The sequence below is a fragment of the Lepisosteus platostomus genome, chromosome 7 (genome assembly GCF_059453375.1).
Source record: "Lepisosteus platostomus isolate fLepPlt1 chromosome 7, fLepPlt1.hap1, whole genome shotgun sequence".
Lineage (NCBI taxonomy): Eukaryota > Metazoa > Chordata > Actinopteri > Semionotiformes > Lepisosteidae > Lepisosteus > Lepisosteus platostomus.
The window spans coordinates 20,187,776-20,209,363 of NC_142617.1; the positions used below are offsets into that span (position 1 = coordinate 20,187,776).

The window sequence follows — 21,588 nt, forward strand, 5'->3', positions numbered from 1 at the left end:
AATAGTAAATTTCCCAAAGGAATGAAATGATAAATCCGGCAGACTTCTTAAAATCAAACTGTGAAACACGAACCAGAAGACACAAACAGAAATGATGTGGAAGCACATTTCTAACCGAGAACAGGAGGTACTTTTTCACAAAGGTTGTGTGAGTATGGAATAGCCCAGCCATGTTATTGAAGCTGATACACTAGATTCTTCTCAGGAAGGGCTAGATGAGGTTCTCAAATTAATGAGCTACTAACTACCAAACGGCCTCCTCCTGTTTGTAAATATTATGCATTTACTGGGTAAAATGTTTTCCTCCTAAAAAAACACATGAAATATCAATGTCAAAACAGCATGAAATAACACATAGCAACACAGAAGAGTACAGGATATTAACATGACTCTTAGAGCATCATAACCACAGGATAGGCTACAGACATTTTTGACAGACAATAAAAAAACAGTATTAGTTGCAAGCAAATTTCTAAGCTAGGAGGAATACGAATGTATATCCAGTTTCCTTCTATCTAAGCATCTTAAGTTACTAAATCCCATTACCCACAGGGTTTAAATGTTTATGATTATTTGCAGATCATGTATAAATGAAAAAATATATCCTGTCTCAGTGTCCCAAGAGACCTACTGTACTGGGTCATGTTGTTACCCCAACACAGGACACGGAAGGTGTAGAGTTACACTAGGTTTTCACACGGTATACTAAATACTATATTCTCCTGCTCAGGGGACCTGCACTACAGTTCTCCAGGCCTATAAAGTCCTTCTGTTTTCTATGTCAATGGTTACTAATACTGACTCTGAAGGCTCACACAACCGCTGGTTTTTATCCTCTCAGTTACACAGTTCAACCCCATATGGTTTAATGAAAGGATAAATTCAAACTGTTAGAATGTTTTCAGCTCTTAAACATGTTGAAAGTGAGATTTTAACTTTTAACTGGATTTTATGAATAAAGTAAATTCCCACACTACTGAGTAGAAAAAAAACTGAAAATGTTCCACCTAAGCAACTCATTCGTTCTATTTAGGCTTCAATGAGGTAATTAAAGTCAGCTGGCCCAAAACTAGAAGGTTTATGAGCCTCCAGGACCAAGACTGGGAACACCTATCTGAAGACAGAAGTGACAGTGGACCCTCACAATCAAGAAATACCTTGATGAGATTCTTTAAGGGTGGCATAGTGGCACAGTGGTGGGCATTGCTGCTTCACAGTACTGGAGCCCTGGGCTCAATTTTTGGAGAATTATCTATGTGGAATTTGTATTTATGTTCTCCCTGCATTTGCCTGAGTTTCCTTTGGGTGTTCTGGTTTCCTCAAAAGGCTTACGGGCAGGCTACTTGGCTCCTGGAAAATGTGGCCCCCTTGTGAGTGAGTGCGTGCAACATCAGGATGTGAGTAAGCTAATCTAATACAGGGTCATGGGGAGCTGCAGCCTAACCTGGCAAGCAATGGGCACACGGCAGGATATACCCTGGATGGGACACCAGTCCTGAGAAAACCCAGTTGCAAACACACACACACCATTACCAATTTTCCCAGAAACCACTTATCCTACCAGTATGTCTTTAGACTTTGGAAGGAAAACAGAGCACCCAGAGGAAACCAAACATGGGGAGAACATACAAACTCCACGCAGGTAACTCTCCAAGAATTGAACCCAGGGTGCCAGCGCTGCGAGGCAGCAATGCTCCCCACTGCACGGCTCATTTTGTTTCTTAAAAGTAGGTATAGATCAAAAAGGTCTTCATTTTGAGTCGAGGTTCTGTATGCAAAAAAAACTTCCTGAAATTAACCAGATTTGATCATGGTTCCAAGTTATCAAATTATCTGTTCTACAGCAGCCACCTTCTCACACTTCCCATCTCGCAAGGGTATGCAGGTTAGTGTGGACTTGTGTGCATATACCTGTTTGCTCATATATGTCCATGGCAGCATGCCTGTTTGTGCCTATTTGCACATGTGTGTGCGTGCGTGTGGGTGCACGCCTTGCAAATGATGTCCCATCCAAGGTCTCAGCTTGCATCCTGGCTTCTGGGTTAGGCTCCATGGTGTCACAACAGTTCCCAGGAATAAGTAACAGTCCTGATATTAACTGTGAGCACATACACAAAGCAATCAGACCACAAAAGCAGAGGTTAATTCAGCAACGGCACCAGTAAAAGTCAAAGGTAGTGCTCAACATGCACTCTTCTTGGAAGGAGGGAACAGGAACAGTGGGGTAGTCAAAAAAAATCAGTACAAAACATCAGATACTTGCACCATCTCAAAGCTTTGTTAAAAATATTGCATTCCATTCCGGTCCCTGTGTTACATAACAGATAATGAAGTGCGCCAACTAGTTAAAGAAATGGTGAGCAGGTCAGGCTGATTCCTGGGTGTATGGAACAAGCCATCGAGCCATATCATTCTATCCATATGCTACAAGCAAGCACACAAGCCAATTTATTTTGTTTCTGCACTCTTAATAGAACCGGTCAAAGTACCAGCTCAAATGGACATTTCTTCCACAGCTGATTGACGGTTCCAGTCAAAGTCCAGGAGGTAAGAAACCTTATCCAGGCCTCAGACATACACTTCTGTCCCTGCTGTTTCTGGAAGGAGGGGGGGGTCTTGCAGCACACACACACCTTTTTACATCTCTCTCAATGTCTCAACTGACCACCAGCTTGTTGCATAAAAAAAAACACACAGCTTAGCTACGGTCAACAGTCATAAAAATTACAGCCGTCTGCCATTCCTACAACTACAAGTCAGGCTGATTCCTGGGTGTATGGAACAAGCCATCGAGCCATATCATTCTATCCATATGCTACAAGCGAGCACACAAGCCAATTTATTTTGTTTCTGCACTCTTAATAGAACCGGTCAAAGTACCAGCTCAAATGGACATTTCTTCCACAGCTGATTGACGGTTCCAGTCAAAGTCCAGGAGGTAAGAAACCTTATCCAGGCCTCAGACATACACTTCTGTCCCTGCTGTTTCTGGAAGGAGGGGGGGGTCTTGCAGCACACACACACCTTTTTACATCTCTCTCAATGTCTCAACTGACCACCAGCTTGTTGCATAAAAAAAAACACACAGCTTAGCTACGGTCAACAGTCATAAAAATTACAGCCGTCTGCCATTCCTACAACTACAAGCACATAAAACAACTGCTGCATTGCTGCGCATTGTTTAGATCAGGAGTCCCTACCCTGGTTCTGTGGACCAGCTCTCAGTTCTACAGCAGAGCCTTAATCTGCCCCAACCCCCAACAATAGGTTTAATTTGCAGTCTTTAATTAAGCTATGAAACCTCTTTTTAGTAATGTGGTTCATAGATAACCTGAGATCTACAGCTTTTGAGCAAGAAAAGAACATGAAAAAGTTCCAATCAAGCCACTTGCTAGTTGAATTAATGGCTTCAGTCAAAATGTGAAACCATGAACTCAAACAACTTTTCAATTATTACTAGTAGATACTTGGTACTTGTTCGTCTTCCTATAATATGATATATTTTATCATCTACCTTAGTAGATGGTTTTGCAATATATTGAAAACGCTTTTATTAAACTGACTCATTTGTGAATTCCGCCTTGAACAAAAAGGTACTTTCATAGGATTTTACTATAAATCTAAGCTTTCGAGCACTTAAAAGAGGAAAACAATACCTATGCAGTACCCTGAAATTCCGGCTAGTTGCGACTAGAACAACTCTAGTATGATTTTGTGGGATTTTGGAAAAACTTCATTTTCTCCCTAAGTCAGTTCCTCAGAAACTGCCGTGGCTTACGAGCTGCTGTATTGTGACGTACAGTAAACAAACACAGGGCCTGTTTGCAAAGCCAGAGCTGCTCTAGCACTCAGCTCGCAGACGAACATTAGACGTGTCGCAGCGAAAACGAAACCACCGACCTCAGCAAACAAAGTCCTGGTGCAGTTTCTTACGTTTGCAGATGAAAGAGCTGTCTTAGAACAGTTTGTTGTGACGAAGACGTTACTCACCAGAACTGGCAGCTCGTCGGAAGCTGTAATTTACCCAAAGCGGCACAGACCAGCTGCTGCTGCTGTACAGATAGGAATCCCCCTCCTCAGCTAGAGCGCAGCTGCGGCCGAGTCAGAAGACGCTCCGATACTGGAGCAGCGTGACGTGTCCGTTTTCACCTGTTTATCTACACACAGTACGCGCCTACTCTAAGCTAAGGATGCAGATCATATTTTCTCCTGTCCCGGTGCGCATCCAAGATCTCTGGGATCCTTATCACACTGGAAATGCGCCATCTTTATGAGGAATGTACACAAAACTCCGGCGCATGCGCGTTTTTGGAGGGGGGTGAGCTATTTTCCCGTAAAGTCTGCACATCTAATTGGAAAAAAGTTCAAGGTTCCTTATGATCACGGTTTCCAGAAACTAACTTCTGACCACACGCACACATAACAGTACAGAATGCTAGTGCCGCCCCCCAGAGTTCATTTATGTACAAGGTACCAGAAGAAAAACTATTTTACTCAAATAGGAAGCACCAGATGGGTGTTTTCTATGGCTAAGTTATTCCTTAATCAGAAGCGCCTTTCTCTCAATGGCACTGTCCGACAGGATGCAGCTTTTTTGAAACTGTCCTACAGCCATGACTGGCTAAAATGTGTGACGTCTCCACATTGCTGTCTTTCTTAGAACAAGAGCACATCACCTGCCAACAGATCAGCAAATTAGATGTATTATTTGATAACAAATGTTCATCAGCAGTTTAAATATATTTAAATAGGTTCAATGTAATGTCTGTATAGTCTGCTTCTATAAAATTAATTTTCTTTCCAACTTTGTGAATTTGTAAAGGTAATTACATTTTTAAACGTTTTTTCTTTTATTATTCTTGTATAATGTGTCTATTTTTAGATCCTGTAAGAACATCTGTTATGAGAAATATAATGTTGTATATGTGTATCTTGCATGTGTTGTGCAATATTGGCATTTGTTTTGAACTATTTGACATCATTAGGCCATTAGCCCTGGAACCATTTACACTCAATTTAGTTCCTTTAATACCATTTTTTAACAAATGGTTAAAAATGGTATTTAACCATTTTTAACCTTCACACCTGAAGAAGGCTCCACGGCCACGTTGTGTTTTCTTTCTTCTCTTTCCAGCATGGAATAAACCTATTACTTGTTCCTTTGCAGCCTACGCATACTGACACAGCTACCCACCTGAATTATTTTAACAAATGCTCTTTTTTGAAGTTTATACAAATTCTATTACATTTATGTGCCATTTTTGTACCTATATCTCTTATTATCCTGGTACACACTGTAGGCAAACCATTAAGAAAGTCCACAGTCAAACGTCTAGTCCCTGTCAGTCACTCTCACAGTCTGGCTTGACTAGACTTTCATGTGTTGTAGGTTCAAAAATCGGATCTTATACAATTTTTTTTTGTATTATGGAATTATTACTATTATGTACAATACAAAACAATATAGATAAAAATCATTTAATGTATTTAAGTTTAATGGAGACCAATGCATAGTTTTGCATGCAGTACTGTAGTAAAAGTATAAACTATAAATATAGAATGGGAAAAGTAACACTAGAACACACTAGTAACGAAAAAGACTTAAGTGTTTATGTTACCATGTACTGTACACATCGTAGACCAGGTGGGGAAGCAATTAAAAAGGTCAACAAAATGCTAGGATATATAGTTAAAAGCATAGAATTTGAGTCAATGGATATTGTATAACACTCTAGTAAGGCCAGGTTTAGAATATTGTGCACAATCTTGGTGACCTGCTCGCGTCATTATAGAAAAGGAGAGTCACAAAATACTTCCCAGGGAATATCCCACACTGACAGACTAAAGAAACTGAACTTTTTTACTCTTTAAAAACATCTCTTTTTTAGTGGTAAAATACCATTGAACCCTGTGGATTTGTTCATTTTGAGTGCTTCCTGTACCTGAAAAAAATTTCCCTCTAATATGCTGATACTTTGTAATACAGTTTTGTTTTTCTTTCTGCTATCTGAGGTATATTGTTAACTTCTTACTTTGTGAACACCTGATTGAAATACTCTTTTCTTTTTAATTGTCTAGAAGTTTACTTTTTTTGTCCATACTACATTTTACTTGATACTTGACTGTTCTTTTGCCATTGTAGTATCTATATAACATTTTATTTATTTTAACCTCCATTGCAATATTCCTTTCAATTTCTCTTTTGACCTTTTTATTATCCATTTTTACCTGTGCTTGCAATTCATTTTTCTCTTTTTAACTGGATCCTGCTGTTTTTCATTTTTTTTTATAAAGCATTGTTTTCCCCCTTATTATTTCAAATTGATTTGCTGAACCATTTAGGATACTGTTTTTTAGCTTTTGCTTTGCATGTTATGGGGATAAATTTGTTATGTGTTTAGGTAGAAGCTGTTGGCATCCACTGATTTCATATCTGTTCCATCCCTCATCCCTGTTCCATCTTTGTCAGGATTTCTGAAAGGGGTGAGTTGTTGGACCCCTATGTGAAGCCATGAGGAATGTAGTATGAGCAAAAGTAAATTCTATATTCGAAATCCAAGTCATTAGGCAAGAGTGAAGTCAAAAGTAGGAGAACCAGGTCGGGTAGTCAAAGGAGTCAGGTCGAGAATAGAAGCGCACACAAGAGAAAGCTGTGGAAGACTTCTCAATATTGAGCGTAGGTAAGCCGGAGAAGAGTGTTTAAATATTGAAGAGAGAGAGACATGGTTGGATAATTAGTTCCTGGATGAGCGTGTGTGGAATTTAGCACGCGTGGGAATGCCAGGGAGCTTAAGGGAGAATGAACGAGTCGTGACAATCTTCTTTCTTTCTTTCTTTCATTTTTTAGGCTCAACCTGTGCGGTTTCAAAATATACTTCAAAGCCACATCAAATTATCATCTCATTTCCTTAATGGTTCCTTAATTGTAACCTTTTGTTGCCTCTCTGTTTTGATTGTTGGGGTCTTCAACCAAGTGTCCCAGACCATACAACTTTAGGCCAGACAATACTATGATGTCAATCACTGACAATATGATGTCAATCACTGACACTCCACCTACACTGCTTTGGTACCAGTTATGTCTGAGCAACCTTGTGTTTGAAGATATCTGCATTTTTCCACATGTAAGCATTTGAAATACTTTTGAATCAGTAGCTGTTCACCTCATCAGGCACCAAAGTCTCAATTCTAGACTGCCATTAGATGCAAAAAAGAGCGAGAGATTTTCTTCTCTGAGACCTAAAGTCTCTTTGAGTTGTTGCTCAAATACCAGGGCCAGGTGAGTATCTTGCCAAGGTCTACTCCAGTAAGACCACTCTGGAGAAGAAACAACACCCCTCTCAATCAAGACATTGGGTTCCATTGCCAAAGCCATGTTTGCTGTATGTGAAGATGATAAGGACTATAACTAGTTAGTAGCATTCCAACAATAAGCTTGAACTTCCCACCAGAAAAGTGACATTTCACGACCCAGTAGCTTCCATTGTCAAGGTCTAGTCCACTGTGACACATCTCTCTCTTTGACTTTACTGTCATCAGCCATATAATCCTGCAGCAGGTGTGAGCCTACAGTAAGTCAGTACCTGGATGGGAGACCTCCTGGGAAAAACTAAGGTTGCTTCTGGAAGAGGTGTTAGTGGGGCCAGCAGGGAGCGCTCACCCTGCTGTCTATGTGGGTCCTAATGCCCCAGTATAGTGACAGGGACACTATACTGCAAAAAGGTGCCGTGTTTCAGATGAGATATAAAACCGAGGTATTGACTCTCCGTGGTCACTAAAAATCCCAGGTTGTTTCTTGAAAAGAGTAGGGGTGTTACCCTGGCATCCTAGCCAAATTTCCCATTGGCCTTTACCAGTCATCGCCTCCTAATAATCCCCATCTATAAAAAAATTGGCTTCATTGCTCTGTTCTCCTCCCCACTGATAGCTGATGTGTGATGAGTGTTCTAGCGCACTAAGGCTGAAGTCGCATCATCCAGATGGGTGCTGTACATTGGTGGAGGTGGAGGGGAGTCCCCGTTACCTGTAAAGAGCTTTGAGTGGAGTCCCAGAAAAGTGCTATATGACGGTAAGGAATTATTACTATTATTATTTGACATACTGACATCACACCTGAACCACATGCTTCACCTCATAGGTGGTCAGCCTACAAAGCAGCTATATTCCGCTGTTTTGGTGCAAGTCCTGTTGGGCTATGATGGTGGGTGAGCTACCAAATGCACAACAGGGAAGACCACACAGGCACAGCTACTGGAATAAGCCTAGGTATACATATTCTGAGCAAGGTTCTGTCTTATTTCAAACCAACATAAAGGTCTTGCAGGGGATGGTTTTTCTTCAGGACCTTGTCTCATACCTGTTTGTTAAAGGAGACCCTTCCAATAGCAGTAGGCTCCAACATATCTGTTCTGTTCATGGGAACATGCAAGCCTCTCCACCACTGCAAGGTCCTATCAATGAACAACAATCCTCAGTCTAGTCAGAAAAAGTAGTTGGTCTTACTCCTATAGTACATAAGTGTATGTTAACTGCCTACCTTAGCCTTATCTAAATGTATTATGAATTATTTGCATATTGTACAAGTTGAAAAGATGTTCACTGACAAAAATATGACCTACCTTTATTGCTAAAATACAGGAATGACAAATCATTCATAAGCAGAATATAATACCTCTGGAGAAGTCAAAATATTTTAAATTCCAATACTTCACTAAGTTAAAAAAAAAAACAAGAACATTACTATACATTCCTATGGATCACACTGCAAAGCCTGTTCTCTACCATTAGTATTAAATCCTTTGGTTGATTGGACCATTTTGTTTCATAACTACATGGAGAAAATGGCCTTTAAGCTATGCATTCTTGATTTTTCAATTTTATGCAGTTTGAAGCTCATTCAGAACTAATCTTCAGAGCTTGCTGTCTCACACAATAATAACAAAAAACTTATTTTATATAGCACCTTTAAAGGTGTCTTCTCAATACAGAACGACAACAACTACAAAAAATACACAAGATATGCACTATGAAAATACACAATGAGAGGAGACAGTGTAAATAACAGAATCAGTAAAGGCCTTTCAAAAGAAGAACGTTTTGATTGTGGATTTGAAAAAGTTTAGGGAAGGTTACTCGCTGATATCTCTTTAGGAATAGAGGTGCAGAGCTTTGGAGCATAACAGGAGAAGGCCTTGTCACCCATAGAGTGTAGACGGGCTTGGGGGACAGACAGGAGACCAGAATTAGAAGAGCAAAGGTTGCAAGATAGGGGGAGTAGGACTATAGTAGCTCTAACAGGTACTGAGGTGCCAAGCCATGCAGAGCCTTATAAGTGAGCATGAGAATTTTGAAATCGACACGGAACCTGACAGGAAGCCAGTGCAAAGACTCCAGGATAGGAGTAATGTGATCACTTGCACTACACCTGGTCAGGATTCTGATTGACGAATTTTTGACATATTGGAGTTTGTTCAATGTGGATTTAGTAACCCCGAAAAAGAGCATTATACTGCAGTAGTAAATTTGGGAGAAGAGAAATGTGTTGATCGGCTTTTCATCAACAGTTGGTGATAACATAGGATGTAGTCTGGCGATATTTCTGAGGTGAAAGAATGATGTTTTGATAATATGTTGCACATGTGGGTTGAATGTCAAGCCTGAATTAAATATCACCCCCAAGTTTTTCAATTTAGACAGAAGTTCAAGTACAGTGCCATTCACTGATAGGGTTACAGCATTGACTTTATAAAGTTGATGGGGAGTGCCAATAAGCATGACTTCAGTTTTTGACACAGTTTAGATGAAGGAAGTTTAAAGTCATCCATGTTTTTATGTCCGAGATGCGATTAGAGAGAATAGAGATGGTCACATCAATGTCAGGTTTGGTATGGATGTACATTTGAGTATCATCAGCATAGAAGTGATAGTTGAGGCCATGTGATCTTAAAAGTAAGATAAAAGTGATCAATAAGTAAGATAGTGTGGTTAACAGTGTTTAAAGCAGCACTTAGATCAAGAAGAATGAGGATAGAAAAATAATCAGAATAATAAGCTATTAGAAGATCGCTAGTGACTTTGACCAGGGCAGTTTCTGTACTGTAAAGTTCTCGGAAACCAGACTGGAGGAGTTCCAAGAGGTTGTTTGCAATGAGACGGTTATTTAACTGAATTTTAACAGCATGTTCTAGAATATTTGCAAGAAATGGTAAGTTGAAGATGGGGTGAAAATTGCTTAGATTTTCCTGAGCCATGTTCGGCATTTATGACACAGGGGTAATGGCATCAGTTTTGAGGACCATTGGTACAACACCCGTGCTCAAGGATTCATTTATTATATTGAGGACAATGGGACAGACAGAGGTGGAACAGGATTGAAATAAAGCGGTGGGAATGGGATCTAATAGGCAGGTGGTGGATTTCATATGCGAGTCAAGAAGAGAGAAGTTTGGAGAGAAGGGAAGCAGTAAAGTTAGGCAAGCAGGGAGGAGGTGTGGATGTGATATGCGTTGTGGAGAAAATGTGATGCCGGATGTTTTCGATCTTGGTGCTAAAGAAATCTAAAAATGTGTGGAAGGAATATGTTTTTAAGCGTAATGGTATGTGCTAGAAGCATACAATCAAACATCCATCCATACATCAATTTGCTAGTTGTTTTTTTTTTTAATACAGGGTCACAGGGGAGCTGGTGCCTATTCCAGCAGGCAACAGGCACGAGGCAGGATACACCAGTCCCAGGACTGGTCATAGACAGATGCAAACACACACCAGGATTGATGTTCCCAGGAGCCAACTAAACTACCAGTATGTTTTTGGACTGTGGGAGGAAACTGGAACACCCAGAGAAAATTCCCTTTGGGATCAATAAAGTCTTATTTTATCTTATTTTAAAACCCACTTGAACAAGGGGAGAACATACAAACTCGACACAGATAGCACCCTAGTGAGACTGAAATGCTAACCACTACGCTATCGTGCCACCCACAATCAAACATATAAAATATATATGTGAAGGGAGAGAGCTTTCAAATTTTATTTCTGGATGATCTGTGCTGGAAGGACAGCCTGTCTGTTCTTTGTAATTAATGGGCCTGAGAGCTGTGAGCAGAGAGAAAGGGTTTCTGCGTCACAGAAAAGCAGCATTAATTGTACCTGTATTTTCTCTAAGGAACTCTGACTCATTAACACGAACAGTGGCGCTGTAGAACTTGAATGAGTCACACATGACTAATGGGTAAATGAAAAGGAATCAGGGGAAAGGGGGTGTTTAATTTTCTTGCCAACAGCTGTTATTTCTTGCCTTTTCCAATCAAGACTGACAGTATCATATTACTATTTTATATAGAATGGATGACCTTAAACTCTTTAAAGCAGGCAGTGCTTTTGAATATTGGACTTGAAGGGACACAGTCCAGCAGGTTTTATAATCCTCTTTAAATCTTCAAAATGCAATGAGCTGGGAAAGGTCCAGTTTAGTCAATTATAGCATAATTGTTGGAAATCTGTATTTAAGAACAGAGCTGCAATGAAAACCTGCAGACACTGTGGCATTCTTGAGCCAGGACTGGAGTCTTCTAATGTAATGATACATTATCTTTTGGAAATTACAAATACCAAAAAAGGAAATGCAGAGCTTGAAGAGGCTACTTAAAAAAAAACATAGGTGTTTATGTAGTCATATCATTGTCATCTTTTAGACACTTTAGGGAAGCAATTTAAGAGGTGTGAAGATAGCATGGAATAAACCTTTTACTTGTTCTTTTGCAGCCTACGCATGCCGATGCAGCTAACTACTTGAACTACACATTTGGATAGATAGCTAAAAGCATAGAATTTAAATCACGCAAAGCTAAAATTACACATTGAAATAAAATGGCACGATGCACTTGTGTGAGCTCAGACAATTTTGGTTACCCTGATATAATCACTACTGTTCTGGAATGTTCTTCACTGACAGCTGAAAGAACCTGTTTAATCTTGACAAAGAAGACTAAGAGGGGACTTGATTCATGTTTTCATGAATAATTTAAATTAAATCAGTTGAAATCTCTCCAGAGATCTCTTTGACATTCATTTTTTCCAGCACTGATGGAACCAAAGTAAGGAGCTGAAGTCATCATTCCAAAAAATAATTTAATTCAAAACCACCAGTCATATCTATATGTTTTTGGAAAACAATATGAGCTCCTTAGTCCATCTTAACTCTACTGATGGGGCAAAGTGATTCACCAGGATGCCTACTGTGCCAAGGGCGAGAGAGACTGGAGCACATCCTCAGCTGTTGCCCAAAAACCCCTGGAGAAGGCCGCTATTGATGGCACCACAACCAGGTGCTTAAGGCCTTAGTAGACACTATAAGCAGAGGCATCACATCAGTAAACATCACCACACAGCAAATCAGACCATTGCTTTCATCAGAATCGGTCAGCAGCCACAACCACAGCCCAGAGATTCAGTGGGTCTCCTGGCAAGACTTTGGCAGCTGAAGGTTGACCTAGGGAGGAAGCTTAAGTTCCTTGGCTGTAACAACCACACTTAGGCTAGACACAGTATTTCTGTCCAAGGCATCTAAGCAGCTGGTCATGCTAGAGCTTATGGTTCCCTGGGAAGACTGGATGGAGGAGACCTATGAAAGGAAGAGAGCCAAGTATGAAGATCTGGTTAAACAGTGCCATGGGAAGAGGTGGAGAGCATGGTGTGAGCCCATCAAGGGTTGCTGCAGAGGATTTGCCGGTCAATCCCTCTGTAGAGCTTACAGCCTTTTGGGTATAGGTGAGCAAGAGGAAGGCCATCAAAACCACCACAGAGGCTGCAAAAAGAGCCTCAAGATGACCATGGATCAAGAGGAGTGATCTGTGGATGACGATACCATCTGGAAATAAGCAGTACTTGATCAACCTTGACTGGGTCACCTGGGTGAAGATGTCTGATGTTGAAAGATCTAAAACATCCAGTGACCCTTGGTTACATCACTGATGATGTGTCTAGGTGCATCAGAAGATTTATTTCTTCAACTAGAAGTTGTATTACTTTGCACATATCTTTAATTCCATCAGCTGCTACTCCAGCCTGCTGCTTATTTCAACCAGTCCCCTACCATTTTAACCCATGATCCCTTTCTCACTGAATTCAGACTACTAGATGCAAACAACTTTTGACCTTGATTTAAATTCACATATTTGCAAAAAGTACTTGCTGCTACCTGCTGCTTTCAGAAATATTAGCCAAAATAGCATTCATGTTTTTCCATTATGTTGCAAGCTGTTTCAGCAGTGCCCTGCCAACTCTTTCTTATTGCTGCTGTTTGAATGTTAAACCTGCTGATTGAAATCAGTTATAGCATAGCATTACTAACTCCAGCTAGATTTGCTTAAATGACATTGCTGCAAACCCTGACCAACATTTTAAAAGCCTTACTGCTGCCCCAGATTTGATTGCTGGCGATTCAGATGCTGAACGTCTTCAATAAACCTGTACACTCTGAAATCCAGGGTATCAGATTAGGCAGATTGTGCCTTTTTGTATTGAAATTCATATATGGTTATTTATATATTGTTCTGAATATTGAAACCTGAAGAGGTTTTGTTTCCATTTCTGCAGTGCTTCCTTGCACTAAACCACTGTGATTACAAAAATAACTTGAACAAAATGCTCAGCCATGAAGGATCTTGCCACTCAATCAACTATGTATGCTGTTCATCACGGCCATTCCTTCAGCTTCCTAAAATATTCCTAAAATCTGTCCTAATCCTGTTTCTTTGTCTGCTACTCATATATCTCCACTTTAATAATACATATAGCTCCAACTTTTAAGTTTACAACATATTAGCTCTTACTCCTGGGCCTGGCCCCTGTTATTGGTACAGATGTCCTGTCGAGACTGCAGCCACCTGCTCTTCAATCCTATATGTTCTGGCTGGTGTCCGTTTGGATCAGTGCATTTCACACCCATTACCTGTGTGTCTCAATTATGTATTGATTGCATTTATAATAATAATAAACTTTATTTTATATAGTGCCTTTAAAGGTGGCATCTCAAAGCCCTTTACAGAATGACAACAGAAACAACAACAATTAAAAATAAACAATAAAAAATACACAAGATAAACACGATGAGAATATGCAGAGGAGACAGTAGATGGTGGAACTACATACATTAGGAACAGAGGGGTAAAGAATGGAACGAGTAAAGTAAAGGCTCTTCTAAAGAAGAACGTTTTGAGTCTGGATTTGAAGAAGTTTAGAGAAGGTGACTCTCTGATATCCTTGAGGAGAGAGTTCCAGAGCTTTGGGGCATAACAGGAGAAGGTACTGTCATCCACAGAGTGTAGAATGTAAATGGGCTTGGGGGACAGTTAGGAGACCAGAATTAGAGGAGTGAAGGTTGTGAGATGGGGAGTAGGGCAATAATAGTTCAGACAGGTACTGAGGTGCCAAGCCATGCAGAGCCTTATAGGTGAGCATGAGGATTTTGATGTTGATACAAAACTTGATAGGAAGCCAGTGCAAGGATTCCAGGATAGGAGAAATGTGATCACTTGCAGTAGACCTGGTCAGGATTCTGGCTGCCGAATTTTGGACATACTAGAGTTTGTTCAATGTGGATTTAGATACCCCAGTGAGTAGAGCATTACAGTAGTCAATTTGGGAGAAGACAAATGTGTTGATGAGCTTTTCAGCCGCCAGTTAGTGATAACATAAGGCATAGTCTAGCGATGTTTTAAGGTCATCCCTTGTCTCCCTTGGCAGATGGTACCGTACTTGAGATTCAGTCTAAATTGAAAAACCTTGGGGTCGAATGTTAAGCCAGAATCAAATATCACCCCAAGGCTTTTCAATTTAGACTGAATCTCAAGTATGGTACCATCCACAGATAGGATTGGCTTTTAGTTGATGGGGGTGCCAATAAGAATGACTTGTCACAGTTAAGATGAAGGAAATTTTGAGTCATCCAAGTTTTTATGTCAGAGATGCAAGTAGATAGAATAGACACAGTCACATCAGTGTCAGGTTTGGTATGGATGTATATTTGAGTATCATCAGCATAGAAATGATAGTTGAGGCCATGTGATCTTAAAAGCTGACCAGGTGGAAACATGTAAATGCTGAAAAGTAGGGAACCCAGTAACGAGCCCTGAGGAACACCAGACTTAACTAAACCAATTTCAGACCTAAATCTGCCAAGGGAGACAAAGTGACAGCGATCAGTGAAGTAGGACTTAAACCATTTGAGAGCTAAGATAAAGCAGGACAGAACAGAATGTGCAAATTTAGGCTGATCAATTGATCGCCAGTTGTGGAAATTCACAGAGTGTCAGGGGGAGTGTGAGGGGGAAGTGTTAGAAACAGGTAATTCCAGATTGAAAAGAATAGCTAAGTGGTCAGAGAGGCCTACATCAAGGGAAGAGCAGTGGGAAACAAAAGAGTCACTTGCAACGATTAAGTCAAGGGTGTGTAGGGCTATGTGTAGGGCTATGAACAAACTGAGTTAGATCAAAGCATCCCAACAGAGCTAGAAAATCCTTAGTCAAACTGGAAGACCTTGAGTCAATGTGCTTTTTAAAGTCCCCAAGAATAAGGATCCTCTTAAATCTGAGGCAAAAAAATGAAAGTAAATCAGCAAACTCACCAAAAAAGGCTTCGTTAGGTTTGGCGTCATTTGGTATTAAAGCTTTGATTGCCTGAAAGGATTAACAGTGTTAGTGTTTCATCTTTTCAAGTGTAAATGCTTCCTACTTCCTGATTTGAGTTTTCTGCCAACCACAGTTGCTCTTTAACCACTACATGCTGCTGTTGAATCCTCCACATTATTTAAAACCTGCATGTTATTTAAGGCATTGCTATCCATTGTCTGAGAATGACTGCAGTCCACTCAAGCGTGTAGTCAGGTTCTGGCTTATTGCAACCCTCTTAAAGAGGAACTGCAGCGTTATTTTGACATTTCAGATTTAATATAATGAATCGGCAATGATGAGTGCCTTTCAAACTGCAATGAAACTAACAAGTACATAGTAACATGTAATCCTCTAATTTCCATCACAAGGAGATGTTTTTTTCCAATGTATGCGTAGCGCGATATTGCAACATAACATCCGGTGACAAAAAAAAGAGGTCCTATTACATTATAAACATGCTTTAGACCAAGCAAATTTTGCTACTATATTAATAGTAAATATTTTTTTAGGTCGACACACACAAGGTGACATGGTTTTTAACCACTTTTAAGCATTGCATAAAAAGAGCAACCTGCCAACCAATATACACTCATAATAATTAACATTGTTACGAGACCATGTTTCTCATTTGCTTACCACGACTAGTGAGCATGGAGGGCTGTTTCCATGTCACAATTCATGTGAACTCTCGCTCTTGCCCGTGGTGAAACCAACAATTTGCGACAACATGACAACCATATCATACTTTCACAAAAGTTCACCATTTTAGTCTTTTTGGAATACTGTCCATTTATTATTTTGTTACTGAGATTTAATACCCAGTCTGAGAAATTGGGACTGCAGTTCCCCCTTAAGGATAAAGCACTTACTGACACTGTGACACTCTCTAAGAAATGTGGACACCTGCGGGGATTTGATTAAAGATACAGCCAGGCTCAGAGCATACTAGGTCTACTGCTGGCTTGGAAGAGCTCTGCAATGTCTAAGTGTGACATCACATTTAGTAACAGGCTCTTGCACACTGCGCTCTGTTTCATTTTTTCTCCATGTTACACCAATCTCTACTCCCTTTTACCACTGGGGGGTGGACTTGCATTAGAATTGAAATTGAAACCATTTTTTATGTGCTTTTGTGCATTGGCTTGTTAGTGGCTTAGTATTTGCTTTGCTTACTTACAAAACACAAGCACAGCGCTCTTCCAAGCACCTATTTAACAATACATTGGTGTCATCACAAAACAAAATACAAAGTAAATACATAGTTGTAGCCACGAGTACTACTACTGTTTTTTTTCGTTGGAAAGTTGGTGAGAAATGTTTAAATTTAAAATGACCAAAACCATAACCTGAGTCTTTGAAGGGAATTCTGGGGGCCCCTAATTCCACACCCTTGTGTTCAGTGGGCAAAAAATCAGGTGCAGTACCTTTCAGTTTCAAAATGCTACAAGGTCATTGTCTTATCTTATCTCATTAGCTTAGCTCGATGAATTATGTCACCTATAATTACTTGCAAATTATGTACATCTTAGAATAAAATTTATGGGTAAGTTTTTATTAATAACTTAGAACTGGGATCCAAACTGAAGTGGACAGGCAGCACACATCATTGTATCTCCAGCACCATTTTCTTTCATGTAAATATTGCTAAATCTTAGATAAACAGAAGCAAAGGAAAACTGCTTTTCTGATCTAGAATTTGGGTTTAGCTTTGAAACTCATTAAGAGGTGACAGTTATGTAGACATTGGTGACGCCTAGTGAAAAAAAAGTGAGTTGCAGCCTTACATATTTTTTTTTTAAAAAGCATGTATCATCCTGCAAGCAGGCAGCTCAGAAGCAGAAACATTAGAAGATCCATAGGGTTCATTTTCATTGATGTTCGTTGAAGAAAATTATTATTTACTTCTACAAGTACATCACAAGGCTTTTACACACTGTGCAAAGACATACTGTTTTCTGAACTTTTGTAGGGTGACGTCACTTGACGCTATTCACAGCCTGTCAACTTGCTAAATCTCATCTCCCAGAATCTTAGTGTTGGCTCGAGTCCCCCAGTTCCAGGAAAAATGTCAAGAGCAACACCACCCTCTGTTTTAAATGACTGTTGACTCTGTTAAATATGAGGCACTATGAAAGATACCTCACAAAATATGAATGTCCTAGAAAAAAAGTCAGCATCCTTTACTTGCTTCTTGATGATATGCATATAGTAAAGATGTGATATAGACCCCTGGTAGCCTGAGTGTCCAACAATGGAGAGTCATTCTCTGACTTTTATTTCAATATTCCATTTAAATATAGACAGGCTCCCTCCTGGATTGCAACAGACCTAGTAAATGGATAATAAATTATTTAAGCTCTCTGGAATCCCATCGAAAACTAAAACTACCCTGATTTCACTCATGAAGCTCCAATATATGTATAATGATATTGAGGATATCCCTCATCAGAAGAGGATCTCCAGACATTTGTCAATATATTTACTGAAGCATGAGAAGATGGATCTTAAACTTAAAATTGTGAAAACCAAAGCCCTCCATCCGAAAGCACACCCTGGTGCAAATGGATTCACATTCATAATGGGTGTATGTAGAATATCTATAGTGCTTTTCACAGCGAGTACTTTCTTTCACATAAGGCTCATATTGACATAGATCTAGTATTTCCTAAAATCTAAACCTACAGTTTGTGACCACCTGAAGAAGCAAACTGATGGGAAGTTCAATAAGTCCTACTGTTTAATTTGATGCTGTTTGATGCTGTTAACTTTCCTACCTTTGTTCTGTGAATAAGATATCTCAGGCTCAGCTTGTAGCTCTCTGACTGCTCTTTCAGGACTCTCCTCTCCTCCTCTGCATCACATTCACAGGTTCTAGCATCAGTAATTAAAAGGCACCTTCTGTCCTCTGCTTATACTCAGACTCTTGGTTGTCTTAATTCCTTCCATGTCTTTGTCAACACTTTTTTTGTGATTGTTATTATTATTTGCTTACCATTTTCCTTAAACACAACAGCTTACAAAATATACAAAGTTAACATTGACTACATTATGATGCTCAGATCTTTCTTTCCTCTTAAACATCTGTCATTGTTTTGTGGGTACTTAACTGGCAGCCATTTCCTCCTCTCACATCAGTTAAGTCTTTAATGTGTGGTCTGCTCTAGATTCCTTTTTCATCTAATGTTTTGTTCTCTCTGTTTCTCTAGTTTCTGTCACCTTGTCTTGCTTTTCCACTTCCAAGAATCTTAGTGTTACCCTTGGTCATTGGATCTGCTTGTGCTTGACTCCAGTTTGGCCTGGAAACATCCACTACCAATGGACATTCCACTGAAATAGCTTTTGGACACTACTCTCTACTGACCACTGCTGTCCAGTCTAGATGCTGCATCTTCAGTTCCAACAGGTCCATCTTCAGTTCCAACAGGTCCAAGTTTAACCTCAAAACCCTCCAGACATACTGGTTCCCAGCTGACATCTTGGGTTTTCTCCCTCACTTCCACCTTCTGCCATGTTACACTGCTGCCACGTGAACGTGCACAGGACTGACTTGTTAAGACATACAGTAGAAACATACATATAAGGTAACGGTCACTGTTAAAACATAAAGATAATTTGTCAAATGACAAATTAGCTCATGCGTGTAAGATTGGAACGTCATGGCAGATGATTAATCCAGAAGGTCTGCATGTCATCCAAGCAGCAAGTGCTTATTCTCTCAGTTTGGAAAGAGTTCACACCCCAACAGCACCTGATGATGGACCCAGTTCTGAACTTTCATTTCAGAACAGGTCTCTTCATTGAAAGGCAAAGAGCTGGTTATACAGTATGCATGGGAGACTTCTCAGATAGGAAGAATAATTCCTGCAGTGTTTAAAAACGATATTAGCAATCACAATTATACTTTGACAACTTTAAGGAATACTTTATTTATTTATTTCACTAAAATACGACTAAGAAATTAGAAATACAGTACTTAATGTATGCGAACAAATCTAAAGGTATAAATGTAGAGAATTTACAAAATATACACTATTAAGCACATGTATTTTACATTGGCATATTAAATTTATATGAACTAAAAACTACAGATTAAATCTTTGATTTAAAATTAAGATATTTAATAAAGCATATATAAGACTTGACCTTCAAGAGTCTTATAATAATACATAACATTTGTCATTGTAAAGATAGTTGTATGTATAAGTGTTCTGATTCATGTAATTATGGATATTAATACAGCTGTTTTGTCTTTTGGAAAGTGGTTATAAAGCGTTCTGAATATTATGATAGCATCATTAAGGTATTATTCTGCAACAAAAGACAGCATTCAAATAAAGAAATACCCTTATTTCAAACAGAACATTAAACATATTTCAAATATAGTATTTCAAATAAAACATTATCCCTACAATATGAGCAATTAAAATGAGAAGGAATAAGTAGCTTATTAGTTTAGACCACCCTCATTATATTTTCTGCTGTACACTTCTGAGCCTGTGGGTTAATTACTTTTCATGATTAAGGAACATGTTTCTTTGGTGTTCATTTTAAAAAAGAGTACAGTTGAATATTCGTGAGAATTAATATTTTTGTGTCATTAAAAATAAACCAGGAGATTAGGTACCGGATACCTCATTCCAGGTCTTATGTAAATATTTCACACATATTGAAGTAACTAAATCCTTTTAGTCTTCAACAGAGAAGACTTGGAATAGACCTGATCCAAGTATTCAACATTTTCAAGGAACTGACAGATTCAACCCAGTGCACATCTTCAGGAAGAACAGTGAAAACTGAACCAGAGAGCACAAATGGAAACTACAGTATGTGGAAGTGCATTTGAAACTAAGACCAGTGAGCACTTTTTACCAAAAGGGATGTGAAAGACTGGAACAAGCTGCAAAACTATGTTGTTGAAGCTGAAACTGAAGCTGAAATCCCTTCTCCTTAAGGGCGTTCCTCATCTTTCACATTTTACCTGATCTCCTGCACCTGCCTTCTGTTACAGTCTCCCCTTTAAAAGCCAGACGCCCCCACTATTCCAGGCTCAGTATTGGAAGATGGATGCCACAAGGCTTACCTATTTTCTGGGTTGTCCGTAGGCAAGCTTTTTCCCCGGCGTCTTGACCATATGCGTCCGGGACTTGGAGCGACTGGCCCCGTTACCCTTTTTTATTCCTCCGACCCTTCGCTGGATCCTGTTCCGGCTTTTAACTTCGTTTGTTTTTGTCATGGATGGACCACCCGGCTCTGGACATTTGCCTCCTTACAAATTTCCCTAACAAACACCCTTTGGACTGTTTGCCTGGACCACGCCTCCCTCAGTACCTTCGTCATGCCCCCCTGTTCGTTTGCCAGCCTTGTTCCTCGTCTCTTCCCCGTGTCTGTTCACTCTCTTCCTGATTGGGCTGTCTGCATAGGGTCCTGAAAGACGCTACATGACAGAAACCCAGGCTTCCTTCAAGAAAATGGCTGGATGTGATCCTTTGGATCAATTAACTACTAACTACCAGAGGACTAGAGGGGGTGAATGGGCTCCACTTGTACATAACTATTCTTGTGCTCTTATTAACTATTTAGTCCCTCATCGATGAATCATTCCGTTCAAAATTTTCTCTGAAATATATGTATTACTGTGACCCTCAGAAAGCCTTAAGGATTGCTTGGAGGAACCTAACTGTCAGTGTTTATTATTCTGGTCCCTGATAGATGAGCTCTCTGCTGTTTAAACCAAAATAAGTGGTGGATGGATTACTGTTTCCATACAATTATTACATTAAAGCTGGGTTAGTGGTTACTAAAAACACTTCGCCATTGAATCTTTTATGACTTATACCCAATTCCACCAGCATCACTTCATCAAGTAATTTACTGTTACCATTGGCTAAGAGTATAGGAAAAGTAGTACAGTACAATC

At 39.6% G+C, this 21,588-nt stretch overlaps 1 protein-coding gene and 1 long non-coding RNA gene across 7 annotated transcripts in view; both read right to left on the reverse strand.

The window, feature by feature from the left end:
- fndc3a (fibronectin type III domain containing 3A) overlaps positions 1–4,550 on the reverse strand; it is a 113,130-nt gene extending 108,580 nt beyond the window's left edge. For 3 of the 6 annotated variants that reach the window (XM_088639650.1, XM_088639660.1, XM_088639656.1), the window contains exon 1: positions 3,991–4,549. The gene's annotated coding sequence lies outside the window, so the exon portion shown is untranslated. Of the gene's footprint in view, positions 1–3,990 lie in introns of all 6 variants that reach the window. The other 3 variants (XM_088639657.1, XM_088639658.1, XM_088639651.1) reach the window with 2 other exon arrangements.
- A 7,565-nt stretch (positions 4,551–12,115) lies between these two features.
- On the reverse strand, positions 12,116–18,371 carry LOC148658453 (uncharacterized). Its single transcript, XR_015940075.1, has 2 exons — positions 15,626–18,371; positions 12,116–12,622 (listed from the first exon to the last, which is right to left on the reverse strand). It is a non-coding gene; the product is annotated as an uncharacterized LOC148658453 (long non-coding RNA).
- Positions 18,372–21,588: the final 3,217 nt, after the last annotated feature.